This window comes from Peromyscus californicus, unplaced genomic scaffold, assembly GCF_007827085.1.
Source record: "Peromyscus californicus insignis strain IS unplaced genomic scaffold, ASM782708v3 Scaffold_23__1_contigs__length_62951481, whole genome shotgun sequence".
Lineage (NCBI taxonomy): Eukaryota > Metazoa > Chordata > Mammalia > Rodentia > Cricetidae > Peromyscus > Peromyscus californicus.
Genome location: NW_026294534.1, coordinates 7,383,167 through 7,399,923, shown reverse-complemented (window position 1 = coordinate 7,399,923; position 16,757 = coordinate 7,383,167). Strand labels below are relative to the sequence as shown.

The window sequence follows — 16,757 nt, the reverse complement described above, 5'->3', positions numbered from 1 at the left end:
GCCAGCTTCTTACAAAAGGGGGGAAGGACTTAGCCTTGGCCCCTCCCCAGTCCTGAAAATCACAATGTAAATGTACTGCAGATGCCTCTCTGACAAACCAGGTATTCTTGGTCATAGGTCCAGCCTGCTGCTGAGTCCTGGCTGGAAACTGTGTGTGTGTGTGTGTGTGTGTGTGTGTGTGTGTGTGTGTGTGTGTGTGTCTGTCGCACACGCGCTTGCAGCTTGAAATTCAAAAGCTTCAGGTCATGCACGACAGTCTGGGGGTCAGAGCCCTGCTTCTCTGTCTCCTGTGCTGCTTGTGAGTAAATCCAAGTCTCAAGTCTCATTTTTTCTTTTCCTTCCCCATATTTCTGTATTATACATGACCACCCCTCCCCACACCCACCCACATTCATGTCCCTTACTAATTGGAAGGTACACACACACACACACACACACACACACACACACACACACACAAATTTCTTCTTGTTATTTTGTCCCTTGGTCATTTTGTTCTTTTTTAAAAAGAAGCTTTTTATTTAAATAAGAGTTGAACTTTTCCTTAAAAAAAAAAAAAAGGTTGGTACACAAACTGAATTATAAAACTAAGTATTCTCATTTTTTTTTTTTTTTGGAGTGTTTTCTTCCCCCTCCTCCTCTTCTTCTTTCTATAGCAAATGACATTGGTACAGGTGGGAACACCTCCTCGTGTAACACTGGTGTGAAACTCTCCTCTAAGTCTTTGTTTTTTGGGGGAAGGGGGGCAAACACGTACGTCTTAAATCAGCGTATGAAAACTTGACATCCCGGGATCTTGTTTCCCAAATATGTCTGAAACCTGTCATATCTGCTTCCCTGGGACAACACAGAAGTGGTCCTTGGCCCTGCATCGCTATCCATTTCCAGATAAAGGTTATCTGATTATAGTCAATATAGAATTTTCAAATTTCGAAACATTTTATTATTACAATAGTGGCTATTACCGTTTCTTACAGACACCCTATCAGAAGGTTTAAAAAATGTATGCTTTGGTTCATGGGGTGGAGGGGGGGGGTAGAAAGGTCAAAACTTTTAAAATGTCACTTCTTCGGCAGTTTTTGCATAGAAAATACACGGGAGCGGTGGGGGGCCTGCCTGCCCATAGAAACGGCGGCAGGAAAGAATGTCTCCCTGCAGCTGAGTTTCCACTTTCGCCGCAGCTGCGGGCTGAGCAGAAAAGCACGGTGGGAGCCCATTGTTGCCCAGCTGGGTAACAGTTTTCTTATTTTACAGTCAGTATCCGAGGGGGGGTTGGGTGTCTCCTAAAGTGCCTGAAAAATAATCTATCTGCTGCAAATAGATCGCGTTCTCCCTCTTCCCGAAGGAGCGGGGAATCTATAAATTGCGTCCTTCATTTGGACCTCGGCGTGTAATTAAACATGGCAAGCAAAAGCCACCCCAAATGCGAGGCGCAGATTCCGCGTGCTTTCCTAGCCGACCTGGGATTTCGGAACGGCGTTTGCAGGGCCCCCCCTCCCGAGCTTGGTGGCAACAATTGCGTACTCCGCCTACCGTCAGCCAACTGTTCCTGCCTTGAAGGTCACCTGCCATAAGGCTGAAGAACGACAAACTGAAAATTTAATTTCAAGGGTTTGCAGCAGGCAGCGGTTCCCCGGGCATCTGAATCCAGCCATTGTTTCCTGTGCCCAGTTTGTGCAAACCCATAGTCGGCGAGGCAGCGCGCCCATGGCTCAGGAGAGCGCACGCCCGGTCTCTGACTTGTTTTCTTTTGTTGTTTTGTTTTTAACTGTGAATTGTCCATCAGGTTTTTGTTACCATGGAAACTCACTTGTTAAAGGTGAAGAGTCAGAGACCTTTGGCCACTCGACGGTAGGAATTCACTCTCTGGCAGGTGAAGCCGTGGCGTTTCCACGTGACTCTAATCTCCAGGCTGGAAGGCACAAGAGGGATGGCCGCACTCTGTAAAACCAAGTCATCCTCGCATTGGCTGTAGAGACCGAAAGAAGTGGTGCTGGCGTCAGATCCAAGGTTTTCTTACCCTCCTGGGGGTGGCCTGACTGAGATGCTCGCTGGGAATCTGGAAGTGGATCCCCAGGGACGCCAGTGGTGAGCAACCCAGTGGTGAGCTGGCAGGTGTGAGCCTCCTTAGCCCGGAGACCCATCTGGGGTGGTTTCTGATCATAGGGAGTAAACGTGTCCGGGGTGTGGCTCAGAGGCATGATTCTTGCCTGATGTTTAGGAGGCCCTGGGTTCCACCCGCGCCGAGAAAGCAAGTGGATAAACAGCTGATATCCAGTGCTTAGTCTCCTCGGGACTAAGAGCAGGACCCGGTGCTCATCTTCAGAGAGCTGTCTCCAAAGTCCCCAGCTGGGAACACACCAAGCGTGGACAGAACAGCTGCTCTCCACTGAAGAGGAACCTATTGCACGTGCTACAGTGGAGGCTTGGGACACTTGAGTGACCGTCTTAGTTGGGGTTTCTATTGCTGTGATGAAACACCACGACCAAAAGCAACCTGGGGAGGAAAGGGTTTGTTTGGCTCACACTTCCACCAAGGAAGTCAGGACAGGAACTCAAGCAGGGCAGGAACCTGGAGGCATGAGCTGAGGCAGAGGCCATGGAGGGGTGCTGCTTACTGACTTGCTCCTCAAGGCTTACTCAGCTTTTCTTATAGAATCCAGGACCACCTGCTGGGTGTGGCCCCTCCCACAATGGGCTGGGCCCTCCCCCATCAATCACTAATTAAGAAAATGCCGTACAGCTGGATTTTAAAGAGGCATTTTCTTTTTTTTTTTTTTTTTTGTTTTTTTTGTTTTTTTTGTTTTTCGAGACAGGGTTTCTCTGTGTAGCTTTGCTCCTTTCCTGGAACTCACTTGGTAGCCCAGGCTGGCCTCGAACTCACAGAGATCCGCCTGGCTCTGCCTCCCGAGTGCTGGGATTAAAGGCGTGCGCCACCACCGCCCGGCAAGAGGCATTTTCTTAATTGAGGTTCTCTCCTTTCAGATGACTGTAGCTTGTGTCCAGTTGACATAGAACTAGGCAGGACTCTGTCTCTTGCTTGTGCTCTTCATTCTCAGACTGTTTCTGTGATTGCTTGGCAATGCTGATCCAAAGAAAGACTTTCTTTTCTTTTTCTTTTTCTTTATTTTTTTGAGGCAGCATCTCATATATCCCAGGTTGGTCTCAAATGTAGCCAAGTTTGACCTTCAGAAACTCCTGATCCTCCTGTCTCTACTTCCTGAGCGCTGGGATTACAGGGATGCTCCGTTATGCTGTTTGTGGTTCTGAGGATGGAACCCAGGGCCTTTCCATGCTAGGTAAGCATGCTACGACCTGAATTATGTGCCCAGCCTGAGAAAAAGATTCTTAATGTGGGAACCTGGCTACATGAGGGACAGACGCTGCAAAGCCCAAGTGAGTGTGAGCAAGCCGTGAGGTTCCATTTTTCTGGAATGTGTGACGGGCCTTGGAATGACCAAGAGACTGGACTTGTTCCAAGCAAAGCATGGGAGAGGGAGCAGTCTCTACCAGCCACCGGTGTTTCGGGGGGTCAAGCTGTGAGCTGGGATTCTCCCCACCCTCCTGGGATGGTGGAAGTAAAGCCAACATGCTTTTCTATATTGACCTTGTCCTGGGTTTGTGGCTCTCTGGGCACAAGCCTGGATGCAAATGGTGAGGTGTCTGCTGCTGGCTGCCCATACCCTGAGGCATGGGGCTTCAGTGCCCAGTGTGGCTCAGGAAAGAGCAGGGACACAGACCAGGATGAGGGCAGAGAGCAAGGCAGCACTTATCTGTGGAGGTTCTCACATCGGGGTTCCTGTGACAGCATGCCTGCTGCTGGCCCTGCTCAGAAATGCTTGGTGAATGCGTGATGCACACGGAGAATCTAATCAAGGCTTTCACTCCACCCCAGGACCTTTGGGAGACGGAGAGAAGAAACTCTGGGGACCCCTTTCCCAGCCCCTCTTCCATATCCCACCATGCTGCTCTTCTCCCCACCCCACCCCTACTCACTAGCAGTTACTAAAGACAGAGGCCATGAGAGACGACTCTCAGCTCTGAAGAAATCATCCCGAGAAACTGAGAAAAGAATGAGCAATTTCAAAGAAACTTGGTGTTCCTTTCCCTCTCACTGGGTTTACATCTGTTTCCCTAGAAGCAACATCTGCATGTCATTCTCCTGCGTGCTCATATCAGGATGGTGGCCTCTTGCACTGACAAATTGAGAGACGTGGTCACCCAGGAAACATCAGGAGCCCGAGGTGAACACAGGAGACCGGACCACGCCTCCCTGCACTCAGGGTGTTTGCTGTCCCTGACTCATAGCTACCATGGCTACTGGGCTCATCTGTCCCAATTTCCCAGCATTGCCTGAGTTAGTCTCTAGGTTTCTAGGACTACGTGGCAGCCTAGGGGAGACAGAGGCCTTCACATCAGCCTAAGTCTGACAAGGCAGGTCACCTAAACTTAAAAGCATAATTAGCAGAGGGACAGACCATGGCCTTAAGAAGTTTGTCTCAAGGACTAGGAACAGGAATCTGGTAATAAACCCTGGTATAGTGCGAGGTTGGGCAAAGCCAGCACAGACTCAGACACAGACCTTTGGATGAAAGGACACCCCCTGGGACACAGTGGGCTGGATGGACTCCAGGGATCCTTCTCACAATGTCTCTAGTTGGTCAGATGCAACGGTGTTGTTTTATCTCATCTTTATTATGAAATTGCACCCACATCTCGGCTTAAAGAATAAGGATGAAATAACCCTGAATGTCAGTCTTCCACCTGTTGCCAACTTCAAAGAAGAGATATGGATAACAGTGACCTGTGGGACACTGGGTTCCCTCCAAATTAAAAATAATGAAGTTGGGATTTTGCAGCAAGAGGAACATGCCGTGTGCCAGTGGGAAATCTCATCAGTCCCCTGAGCTGGGAATGCGGGCAGATTTTAGCTTGCCTGGGAGTTAAAGGAGAGCGCGGCAGAGCCTCAGGGTGCTTGCTTTGCAGGAGAGGAAGGCTGAGGGAGAAGGCACCTGGCTCCCTGGCTTCATTTAGTGATTAAATATCTGTGGCTGGTGTGAGGCACGGAGCATGGTCACTAGTTAGATGGGAAAGTGTGGAAATGCAAACCGAACAGAGAAAAAAGTGGAAATAAATGCCAAGGAGCTCAAACTATCCAGAGAAGAAAGGAAAGGCTACAATGTAATGGATAATAACCACAGGGTAAGACAGTTATTACACTAAACGTGAAGAAGATAGATTTCCCAAGTGAACTTTGAGAGGTGGTTAGACTGAGTTTTAAAAAAATACATACGCATGCTCACATTTTAAATATCCTTCTAACTGTGCTGGGAAAAGCTGCCAACAGATGTGAGCAAATGAAAACAGGAACATAGTGATGCTCCTCCTACCAGAGACCTTAGGGGCCATGGCTCCCAACAGCATTCGAGCACACAGCACCGTTATGAAACTCAGTTTGCCAAGATGGGTCAGTGACCAAGGGCAGATGGACGCAGTGACAAAGTAGGGAAAAAAATACTAGGGTACCAGGATGGCAGTTCCACAGCAGAAACTAAAATAGCCCCAGTGCATGAAGCTCCGTGCAGTTTGCAGGTTTGTAACGATGGATGAGAAACTGAAACATGAAGCATTGTAACGATGGGGGACGGACTTCACCACGTAACTAACTAGAACTTGGTGAAATATTCCTCCCATCCGTGTGTCAACGAGACCATCTTGGACTTCTCAGTTACCATGGAAAGCACCCAATAATAATGCATTCTTCAAGAGGCCCATTTGCTGGCTGACGTGCTCAAGGTTAAGTCAGAGAGCCACCGTGTTGAAATCCTGAGGGAGGGGTCCCTAAACCTTAGGGCAATTTCTCCTGCTTCTGAGAGAAAGGGCCATTGCTCGCTGTGTTCTTAAATAAGTGGGGAGCTCTTTGTCTCTGTAGACATTACTTGCCTTCATGCATAGTCATGTTTGTGAGTTTTATGTAAATCGAATCCCATTTTCCAGTTGACTAGCTGGCCATTTCTATTTGTTTTTCCTGTTTTGATTGATTCTCTGTCGACAGTGGTGCTTACACTCCAGCTCCGTCTCTCCCTAGCCTCTCTACTGAAGCATTAACTATCACTAAACAGGTGATTAGCTCCACTTGGAGACAGCGGCTTAAAGCAACTTCAGTGAGTCCTGTGACACGCCCTTTGTTAAGTGAAAGCTGCTTCGCTGTCAGCGGTAACCTGCAATTTACCTGCTGGGGCACTATGACTCTGTTCTCTTCTGGAAAGTACTGTCTCTTTCACGCCTAGCCCTGTGTTCCCAGAGCTCATTCCAGACCCCGCCCAGGAGATGGGGCAGTGACAGCAGAGCCATGGGTGGCACCAAGGACCCCAGCAGCTGAGAGCCTGGGACAGTCCTCCAGGGTCAGGTCGATGTCCAAGCCTGACCTTCCCTTCTGGGAAGAACATGCTGCTTGCCACATGTGTGTGCTGCAACAAACCCTGGGGGAATCAGTGTGTGCACGTGTCACACTTCCAATTAAGCATAGGGTCTTGGAAGCTGCAGGTGAGTCATGTGCCAGGTCCCCAGGGCCAGCAATTTCCAAAGTTTGACGCCTCTCTGCAGATGGTGCCTCATGAACAGGAAATCCATCATGATGCTCCTTCACCCTATGCCCACCTTGGGAAAGTGCCCTCTCCCTAGGGAGAACCCTCAAGCCAGCAGACTCTCAGGGACTCAGTTCTGGGTGGCTAACTGGATAATAGGCAGTAATTAGCCTCTCTGCTTCCTCCTTTGACCGAACTTGTCCTCAGAGTGCATCATTGGCCTCCATCTGGGGGCAAGTTAGAGGGCCCTGGGAATGTTCTTTTGTTTGAGACCAAAAAGAGTTCCTTCAGAGGTTCTGGTCCAATCAGCCTGAGATGGGACCTTTGAATCAGAGGTTTTAAACTCTCTCCAGGTGAGTCTGATGGCCAGCTATGTCTGAGAGCCCCTGGATTCAGGAGAGACCCTGGTGGGCCTCCCAGGGGCTAAAGCCTTCTTCAATTCTCTCCAAATCTACTTTTATAGTCACATCTCCAGCAATTATATCAGTTCGTCTTCTGGTTACTGTGAAATATGCCTGACAGAAGTAACTTGGGAAAGGAAGGATCGATTTTGGTTTGTGATGACAGATCTGTGTGCTGGAGCTGTCATGGTGGCGGGAGCAGAGACAGCTGGTCACATTGAGTCTACAGTCAAGAAGCAGATGACGGCTTAGTACTGATCTGGCTTCCTCCTTTTTTCCTGTTTACTCAGTCTAAGATACCAGCCTATAGGATGGTACCGTCCAACTTCTCAGTGGGTTTTTTCCTCCTCCAGAGAATTGTGTCCTAGGTGATTCCAAACCTAATCGAACTGACAGAGAAGGTTGACCCTTAGAGCAATGCTTTTCTACGTATTCACAGGCCATCTGTGTGTGAGGCAGTTTGTGACACACAAGAAAACTCCTTGGAGAGGACCCAGCGCTGCTGATGACACCTGCACAGAAAGGCCACAGTAGGGGCACATGCCAGGCACAGAAGCCGAGAAGAGAGGGAGACTCTGTACTGCGGGGCAGAGCTGGAACGCACAGGGCATACTGAGCCACACTAGAACAGGCCAGCCGTCAGCAAGTGAAGGGCCAGCTTCAAGGAACAGAGATGGTCTGAGGTTGGAGAGATTTGTAGGTCCTGTGATGGCTGTGGCTAGCATAGAATTGACCCTGTGAGGGTGGAGAGAGCCCTGCACGGGGTGCTCAGGAAGACACGCACTTCATCTTCTAAGTTTGACTTCACGCAGCCCACTTATCTGGAAACATACAGAACCTCAGAGAAAGCAACCAAGCTCTCCCCCTTCTGCCATGTTAGACGTCTCTGCTCCTCCTTTCCCAAGGATGCTAGCCTTCCTGATGGTTCAAGGGTGGGGCTACCTTAATGATCCCTTGGCATATCTTGGTGACATACATACCTTGGTAAGCTTTGGTGTCCTTTAGTGACCATTGGCATACCTAAGTGACTCTTGATGTCCTTGGTCAACTTTCGGCACTTTGGTGTTATCCATTGGTGACTGGTGGTGTCCCTTGGTGACACTTGTGTCCACTGGAGACCTTTGGCATCCCTTGGTGACCTTTAGTGTCCTTAAGCAATCTTTGGTGTCTCTTGGAGTCCCCTGGTAGCCTTTGGCAACTCTTGGTGCCCTTCGGCATCCCTTGCCTTCCCTCGGTGACCCTTGGTGATCTTGGAAACCCTTGGCTGCCATACTTCTCTCTGCTTGTGTTACTGCACGGAATTTTCTTTTTGTGTGTCTCTTCTTATTGTCTACCTTGGACTAGAGTCCCTCCTCCACATCTACCACAAACCCACTTCCAAATAAGGCTGCAGAGAGAAGTGCAGTGGTCTGGACTTCACATCTTGTTGGAGAGACACAGTTGAGACCTTAGCATTCTGGAAGTCTGAGGTGTCAGTGAGTAGCTGATGGGCCTCTTCTTTCAGATCTGGCATCTGCCATAAAGCTTCCCAGTTGCTGCATCTGGAAGGAGAATCCAGAGGATGAAATGTACTGCCTGCCTGGCTGAGGTTGCCAGTACCAGCTCCTACCACCAGAGGCTGAGATGACTCTGAACATCCCCCCTGCGTTCTCCGTTCTCAGAGGACACCCATATGACCATTGTCCAGAAAGAGAAACATGTGGACATTGTTCCAAGGAATTCGAGGGCCAATGACGAGTGGAGGCAAAGTGCTAGACCCAAGGGCTTTGCATTTTCTTGTCTAGCACCACTGAGTGTGATGGATGGCCAGACGTGCAGGGGGCGGGGGGAGGGGGGAGGAGGGCAGCAGGCACTTAAGAGATAGTTCCAGCTCTTCTGTGACCTTGATGGTGACCTTGTGAAAACCCCCACCCCACCCCAACTGATCTCATCTTCATCTTTAAAGTGCAGGTGGCTGTCACACATACTTGTTTGCTCAGGTCTGGTTTTGTAAATTTCACCTCGACTGAAAAGTGCCACACAGCTGTGGAGCATTGTCTTATTAATAACCTCACTTTAGCACATGCTCACCCACGTCTCATACCTCATATTAATATTCTACTGACGGAAACATGTACTGTCACAGTGTGTCTGACCTCCTCTGACTTCCCTGTGGGAAGCTGACCAAGTGGTCACATTGTCCTCAGGTAGCCTGGGATTTCCTCCTTCCAGGTCAGAGACTGAGCCCAACTGTGACGTCATACGGAAGCATCTCTGCCCGTTGTCATGGTCCGCTTAGGGCTGAGGGATCACGTCACAGGCGTTTATTCTCACAGTTCCCTGGGTTGAAAGTCTAAGATCAGACCATTCAGTTCCCGCCAAGGACCCTCTTTCTGGCCAATGGATGGCCACCTTCTGATTGTGTCCGTGTGCAGAGATGGTGCCAGAGGGACAGGAGACAAACAGCACACCCTGTGTTGTCTCTTCTTACCACGGCGGTGGGCTCCATCAGGACCCCACACTCACGTGACCTCATCTCAGCCTCATCATCTCACAAAGGCCTTGTCATCAAGGCCATTCCTTGGAAGCTGGGCTTCTCAATGGGCAGACTTCAGGGGGAAACAGGCATCCAGTCAGTGATCCATTTCCCAAGCACAGGATTGCTTTGTGCTCATGGTGTCTCCCCTGCCAGGTAAGTATATAGGATTGCTTTGTAGCAACCTGCTTTTTTAAAAAGCACTTCTACCTCCCATTGGTGGTGTGCTGGGGTCTCTGGGGCAGATCTAGAGACATCAAGGTGACAGCCCCTTTGTCACCTCTGTGTCCCTGGGAGTGGACACCTGGTGTGGACACAGGGCAGAGCTTTGGAGTGCAGTCCTAGCAGTGAAAGGGGTGTGGTAGGGGCTAGGCCTCTCTGTGGAGAGTTCTCAAGTCACCTGGTGCCATGACGGGTCCTGGCTAGGTGGACAAAAGGCCCTGGGCCTCAGTTACTCCGAGTTAGAGCAGGGGATATCGGACTCCACCTTGTCTGACGAGACCCCAGCACGAGCAGGGCTCCGGAGGTAGCCCAGCACTCTCCCTTACACCAACATCTTTGTCTTACTCATGTTCCCCACACAGCTTCCTCGCCATCTTGGGAGAAAACAAAAGCGTCTTGCAGCAAGGCCAAACTTGTTCACTGTATCCCAGAACCCAATGTGCGGACAGCAGCCTCGGGACTCAGGCTCTTCACAAAGCACCAGCGGTCCATGTCCCGTAGTTCCCGACGGTACCTGGTACCAGTTTCGCATACTGCTAACCTACATCACGCAGACAGTTAGACTTCTCACACCCTGTGCTTCCCACTTTCCAGGGGCGAAAGCACTAAGACGTGCCGGCACACTCTGGAGAACCCTCCTAGACAAAAAGCAAACCTCTGTCAACTGTCTACAGCTGTCAGACTCGCAGCTGCACAGTTACACAGCCTGCCCCGTTGTGAGAAAGCCTGTAGCTGCTCCAGGTCCTGCCCTTCCACCCTTCAAGTCCGACAGCATTTTGTGCTGGAAGTTGGATCTTTTGGACAAGACCAAATGCAACAGTTGCAAGGAAAATCTGATGTCTCGGAAACTTTTCCTAATGGAAACATTCCCCCCAATAAAACTCAGTCAATAAGTCACCCAGCCTTCTCCAGCATGTTCCACAGCCCTTACAGAACATTAAATGGTGCTTGGTGCTGATGTATTCTAGATTATGAGGAGCCCAGCTTTGCACCCCAGAAGGTGTAGAGCAGCCCTGGAAAGCCTTGTCTCTGAGGGATGGAGCTCCTCCATCACGCATCCCAGCGATAGAGAAGAAGGTGGCTTTTTAAGTGTGATGTTCTCAGGGAAGGGGCTCAAGGGTTAATTTGGTGCTTGACCCATTGAAACTGTTGAGTGCAAGGAAAACCCTCTGCTGATCAGATGATTATTCTCGCAAGAGCAGCGGCTGAAAGCCGATCTGGCCCACCAGGTAATCAGGGGAAGCCGGTGCCTCGAAGAGCAGAACGGCTCCACGAGATTCTATTACTTGTCGTCTTTCAAGCATTATAATGAGATTATAGTAACCCTAAACTGACTGAAAACAGAAATCTGGCTGGCTGTCAAGTTCATTGTGTGTGGCTTTGTCACAATCCAGATCCAGTTCCCCTGAACCTGCGGCAGTGATGTGGGAAGAAGGTTTCAAAGAACGCTTGCCAACCTCTGGGTCGAGCTCTCGAATGTACCCTTGCTTCTGACCACCGTGGCCCCGTTCACTTGGGGGAAAACTTGCGAGGCTCATTCCTTGTCACAATCGATTTAGAACCTCATAACATGATGTTGCCATGGTTTTCCCACCCCGTCAGCAGCAGGCTTTCCATGCATCCAGGAAGCACACGGTACATTCTGAGATGGTGACTCTCGAGGCACTAGTTCATGCCTGCACCCTGAACATGAGAGGAACAGTCTGCGGGGGAAGCCTTGGCTCCAAATGGTGACATACAAAACTCTCTTGATCCTTTTTGTAGGTGTTTTTTGTTTTTTATTGTTTTTAGTTATCTGTGGACAGGGGTCTGTATGTGGGTATGTGCACGTGAGTGCAGGCACCTGTGGAGACCAGAGAGGCAGGCATTGGATCCCCTGGGGCTGGAGTCACAGATGGTTGTGAGCTGTCCGATGGTGGGTGCTGAAACAGAACTCATGTCCCCTGCAAGAGCAGCCAGTGCTCTTAACCACTGGGCCGTCTCTTCAGCCCCTGCAGTACTCCTTAAGAAGCTGCTTGTCCCATGGGAAAGGTGACCTTCTTCTTGTCCCAATTGGGCCACTTGTCTTCATAGTTACAATGTGGCTGGTGTATGTGTGAGATGTTCCTTCACCTACATCTCCCGCTGTCCACTGAGCACATACTGGGGCTGCTTCTGTGATTTTTCTCTAGCATCTATCTCAACAACGGCTTCCATGAAAGCATGTACCCCCCAGGACTACTCTAGAGACGGGAAAACAAAAAGGCTCCCCAAATTCCCATGGTCAGCAGGGACTCTGGGGCTTGCCTCAGAGTCACAGCTGGCTCTGAGCATGTCTCTGCTCCACACTGTGTCAGCTGAGCCTCATTCTGGAGCGACTGCTCTCTTCAGCGAGCAGGAATGGGTGGCAGACCCAGTCCTGACATCCCTTTGCTCTTTAGAAACTAACTTCGCATAACCTTTGACCTTGGCTCTTTGACCTCTCCTATGAGGACCATCTGACATCTTCAAGTCTTTTTAGCTCAGTGGTTGTTTATTTACTTACACTCATGAGGAATGTCGGCTGCCTCCAGTACAGGTGTCAGAGGGATTGCAACCTCCTGATGTAGGAGCCTGTGCTGTGGCCTCAGTCCCCGGAGGGGTGGGGAGACTCCATGAGCCTGAAGAGTGCTGCTGGGAGGCCACCTGGGTCTGGACGGCAGCAAACCTCTCCTTTAGAAGAGGGGGTCTGTCACCCAAACTGCCAGACCCCAGGAAGAGGTGAGCTGAGACGTCTCAGACTGTGGCGACCTTTCTAGAACTTCCCCTCCGGCAAAGACTTGTTCCACAGCCTGCACCTTGTGTGCTGTCTGTGAAATATGAACAGGCCCGACTGTCTCGTCATATCCCCTGGTTCTCGTAATCTTGCTGGATATCCAGATCTTCAAGGGAGACAGTGCTGAAGGAGCCACTCTGCCTGGACACACAGGACAGCAGCAGGACACGTGCCCAGGGACCTCCTTGGAGCAGAGTTTGTGGCTGAACTGGAGGGATTCCAGGTCCAGAGAAGGTGTCCACACCCACTCCTTGAAGGCCGGTGACTCTGGAAGTGGGAGGATGCAGCTGGCTTGGGAGGGGGCCGCAGGGACACTCCACAGCTTCCTGCCTAGGCAGGGTGGGGGAGGGGAGGGGTTGGGTAGGGCAGGGCAAGGTGTGATGTCTGATTAGGTCTGCCTCCACCCCCTTTGTCCTTCAGGAAAGGCCATCCAATAGGTCAGATGATGGGCTCTGCTTTCCCTGCCCAGCTTTCTTTGGCGCTGTGTCTGAAGAGCTGAATCACTTTAACTGGCATCTGGTGTCCATTCTCCACCATTGGGGTACAGTGAGCAGAAGCCTCAGGGTGTCCCCCTCGATGTCCAAAGGAGTAGGGTCTTGAGAGGGGTAGGGTCCCCTCTGCCACCCCCCCCCCCCAAGAAACTGTATACAAACCCTGCCTTCTGCTCAGCTCTCTGTGTTTCTTAGGCTGTTTTCCCGACTCAGCTGTGCGGATCACCTCTGGGCCCTGAAGAACTCCTGGTTTTACTGACTCCATTTTCACACCTCCAGTGTGGTGATATTTTATTTGTGCTCTAACAAATAAAGCTTGCCTGGAGATCAGAGGAAAAAGCCAGTTATTAAACATAGAATTATATTAAACATAGAAGTCAGGCAGCACACGCCTTTAATCCTATCCGTCGGGAGGCAGAAGGCAGAGATCCATCTGGATCTCTGTGAGTTCAAGGCCACACTGAGAACAGAGCCAGGTGTGGTGGCACACACCTTTAATCTCGGCACTAGTTAACCATAGAGTTCTGGAGGTCTGCACAGACAGACAGAAGGTGATAGAGCTGGGCAGAAAGAGGAAATGATGTAACTGGGCGGAGAGAGGAAGTAAGATAGCAGGGCACAGAAAGGTATGTAGGCCTGAGTATACAGGAAGTAGCTCTCTCTTGGGCTGAGGGTTTCCTAGCGGTAAGAACTCATGCTTGGCTTGTTCTATCCCTCTGATCTCTCAGTTTTCACCCCAATATCTGGCTCCGGTTTTTTTTTTTTTTTAATTAATAAGACTGTTTAGCAATTCGTGTTACACTCCAGTGGTTGTCTGTTGCCCAGGGCCCAGCCACAGTGAAGTGAGGTGTGGCCTCTCCCCCAGCCCCACAGAAGCCCGGTGCTCCCCACTTCCTATATAATAAATGCCCTGTTACCACTACCCAGAGCAGCAACAGCAATTTCACATCTCTGCCCATCCCCCAGCAGTATGACAGTGACTCTATCCCCTGTGAGGAGCACAGAGCACCTCACAGATGTAGCACCGTGGAATCAGCCACCCAGCTGTTAGCAGTGGAAATCCGGTGATAGTCACCCGGTTCCCTTCCCACTTAAGACTGTGTCTTGTAGCAGAGGACATGGCTGAACCAAGTACAGGCGCCTTGGTCACCCAGAAGAAGCCGGAGGAGAGCCCCACGGTGCATGGTCAGAGTTGGGCAGCTCCGCTCTCTCCACAGCCGAGGGTAATCATGTCCCAGTGGGATCTCACCCATCCCCACAGTGTGTGCGGTGTTGTGACCTGCAGCAGACATCAAGTGCCCACAAATCCTCAGGGTGGAACACAGCGTGACCCGTCCCCCCAGCCGTGGGGAGGAGCCTCAAGGAGTATGAGCTGGGGTGGGGGGTGGGGTCATTGTGAGAGAAGCCTCTCAGAACTCTGCCCCCCCCCCACCCCCCACCCCCCCCCCCCGGACAGGATGGGCATCCACAGATGTAGGATGTGAGCTTTGTGGAGGGAGGCTGGACAGTGTGTGAAGCCACTGCAAGATGGGCTGGGTGGCTCAGGGGTCTGTTCTCGGGGGAGCAAAGCCACAGAGTCCCCGAGGGATGTGGGAGGGTAGACGGTGGTCAGAAGGATGCTTGGAGAACCAAGAGTACACTTTCAAAACAGCCATCTGAGGAGCTGGCCTGGCCTGCGCGGCCAGTTGCCTGCCTGGCCTGCGCGGCCAGTGCCTTTCTTCTTTTCTCCGTTCCACTGATTAACTCCACGAGCCGGCAGGCATCATTCAGAAGCAGCAGCCCAGCAGCCCAGAAGCCATGAGCTCCCTCCTCTTGTAGACTGCATCCACCCTCTGGACTTTCTTCCCAAGGGACTTCACTCACTCTGGCGGGAAGTTTTCAGTTCCCATGACCCAAGGCAGAACACCGGTGGGAAAGATTGCCCTCAACTCAAAAGATTTTGGGTATCCAAACATCAAAACTCAGCACTTGGACATGGCGTCTGGGTCATTACAATGCTGTGCCCTTAAGTAAGTGACAGAAATATCCTAGATGAGGTCATTTTACTCTGTTGGCAGCACATCCAACTGACTGTAGGCTCTGTTGCATGGATTGTGAAGGGACTCACTACTCAGATGCTGAAAGCAGCATCCCTACGGTCCGTTCGGTGACAATCGGTGGATGCTGCCTTGTGTTGGCTTTCTACTGGAGTCCTAACACATGAAGGTAACTACAGATCCACGCGCATGGGCATGGCTGCCCATCCTGGGCCAGGCAGCAATGTCAGACAGGACTCAGTCCTTGGAGAAGCAGCACTTGGAGGCTGGAGGTGGACAAGCAGGGCATGTCTGTCCCACCCACCCGTGGCGACGGGCAGACATGATCGAGCTTCTGATGGCCAGGAGCAGACAATTTGATCATCCATATAGCTGCAGCGATTGTGGCTCAACACATATGTTTAAATCCATGAGTTCTTAATTAAACTGGAAAATAATTGGCGCCGGTGGAGGATGCTAATGAATGATTCATTATCCTAACAACTAGTAAATAAGGAGAAGGTACCAAATACTCATCCCACCTCCCCAATATAAACTGCACAACTCATAATTAGACTTACAATATCAGGAAAAAAATTCTTCTTAGAGCTGTGTCCAGCTGGTTAGTGGAGGAGAGAAGGCGGTGGCCTCAGGGTCTGGCCTTCCTGAAACCCGGGAGGTCACCATGTGTCTTGAGATGCTGAGCGTAAGGGCATTCGCAGTACAAAAGGGATTGGGGTGTCTCAGAACTGTCAGGAACTGGTCCTACCCTCCCCACCCAAACAGACTCTGTCTACCCCCTCCCCATATAATTACAGTTCAAAGGCAGCAGAGGAGGCTGGAGGCAACTAGGAGAAGTGAGCTGTGGGCATCTCACCTTGAGGATGGCTGATGAATGGATGGCTGCTTCCCAGCAGTAATAATAAGGAGAGAGGGAGAGAGAGCCAAGGAATGGAGATTGAGACCTGCAACTTCGAAGTCAGGAAACATTTGGAATCACAGTCGTGCGAGTCTTATTTTTAATCTTGGCTCGAGTTAAAAGGTAACTTGAAAGAAAAAAAAAGTATTATCAGCTACATGACAGTTAACTGAGAAACAAACCATGCCGATTCGATATTTTGTGGTGTTAACAAATTACTGTTAATTTTCACATAATCTTAATTTAAAAAGAGAATCCTTCTTTGAAGATTCACTCTTAAATCTTTATATATAGCCTTATACATTTGCGATTTGCTGGGGATCAGGGATAGAATCAGCAAGACTCTAAGAACTGCTAGTTGACCCTTGTCAGTGGGTGCAAGACCGCTCACCAGAGTTCTCTTCACTGTCGCAGGTTTGATATGAGTTTTAAAATGAAAACAGACACACACGCACACGCACACACACACACACACACACACACACACACACACACACACACACACACACACACACATACACACACGCCTGTGTGCTCGGACATATGCATATGTGCGCACACACACTTTCAGACTCACAGGCTCAGACGACAGATTGCTTCCACAGGGAGATTTTTTTTTCTATATGTGTAGCTTTCTTGAGTGCACACATGCTCAACATAAACACACCCAGATACACAGTCCGCTCATGTCCTTAAGCATACACATTCAGATAGTGAGACCCATGACATAATTGCTTTCCCTGGTGGAGATAATGCACACGGGAGCCGGTGAGTAAAAAACATGAACCGTGAAGTTATGCTGCAAAGTTTAGG

The 16,757-nt window shown here is 50.3% G+C and overlaps 1 long non-coding RNA gene across 1 annotated transcript; it reads left to right on the top strand.

Moving 5' to 3' along the window:
* Positions 1-683: 683 nt before the first annotated feature.
* On the top strand, positions 684-10,622 carry LOC128118886 (uncharacterized). Its single transcript, XR_008221380.1, has 2 exons — positions 684-6,546; positions 10,088-10,622. It is a non-coding gene; the product is annotated as an uncharacterized LOC128118886 (long non-coding RNA).
* Positions 10,623-16,757: the final 6,135 nt, after the last annotated feature.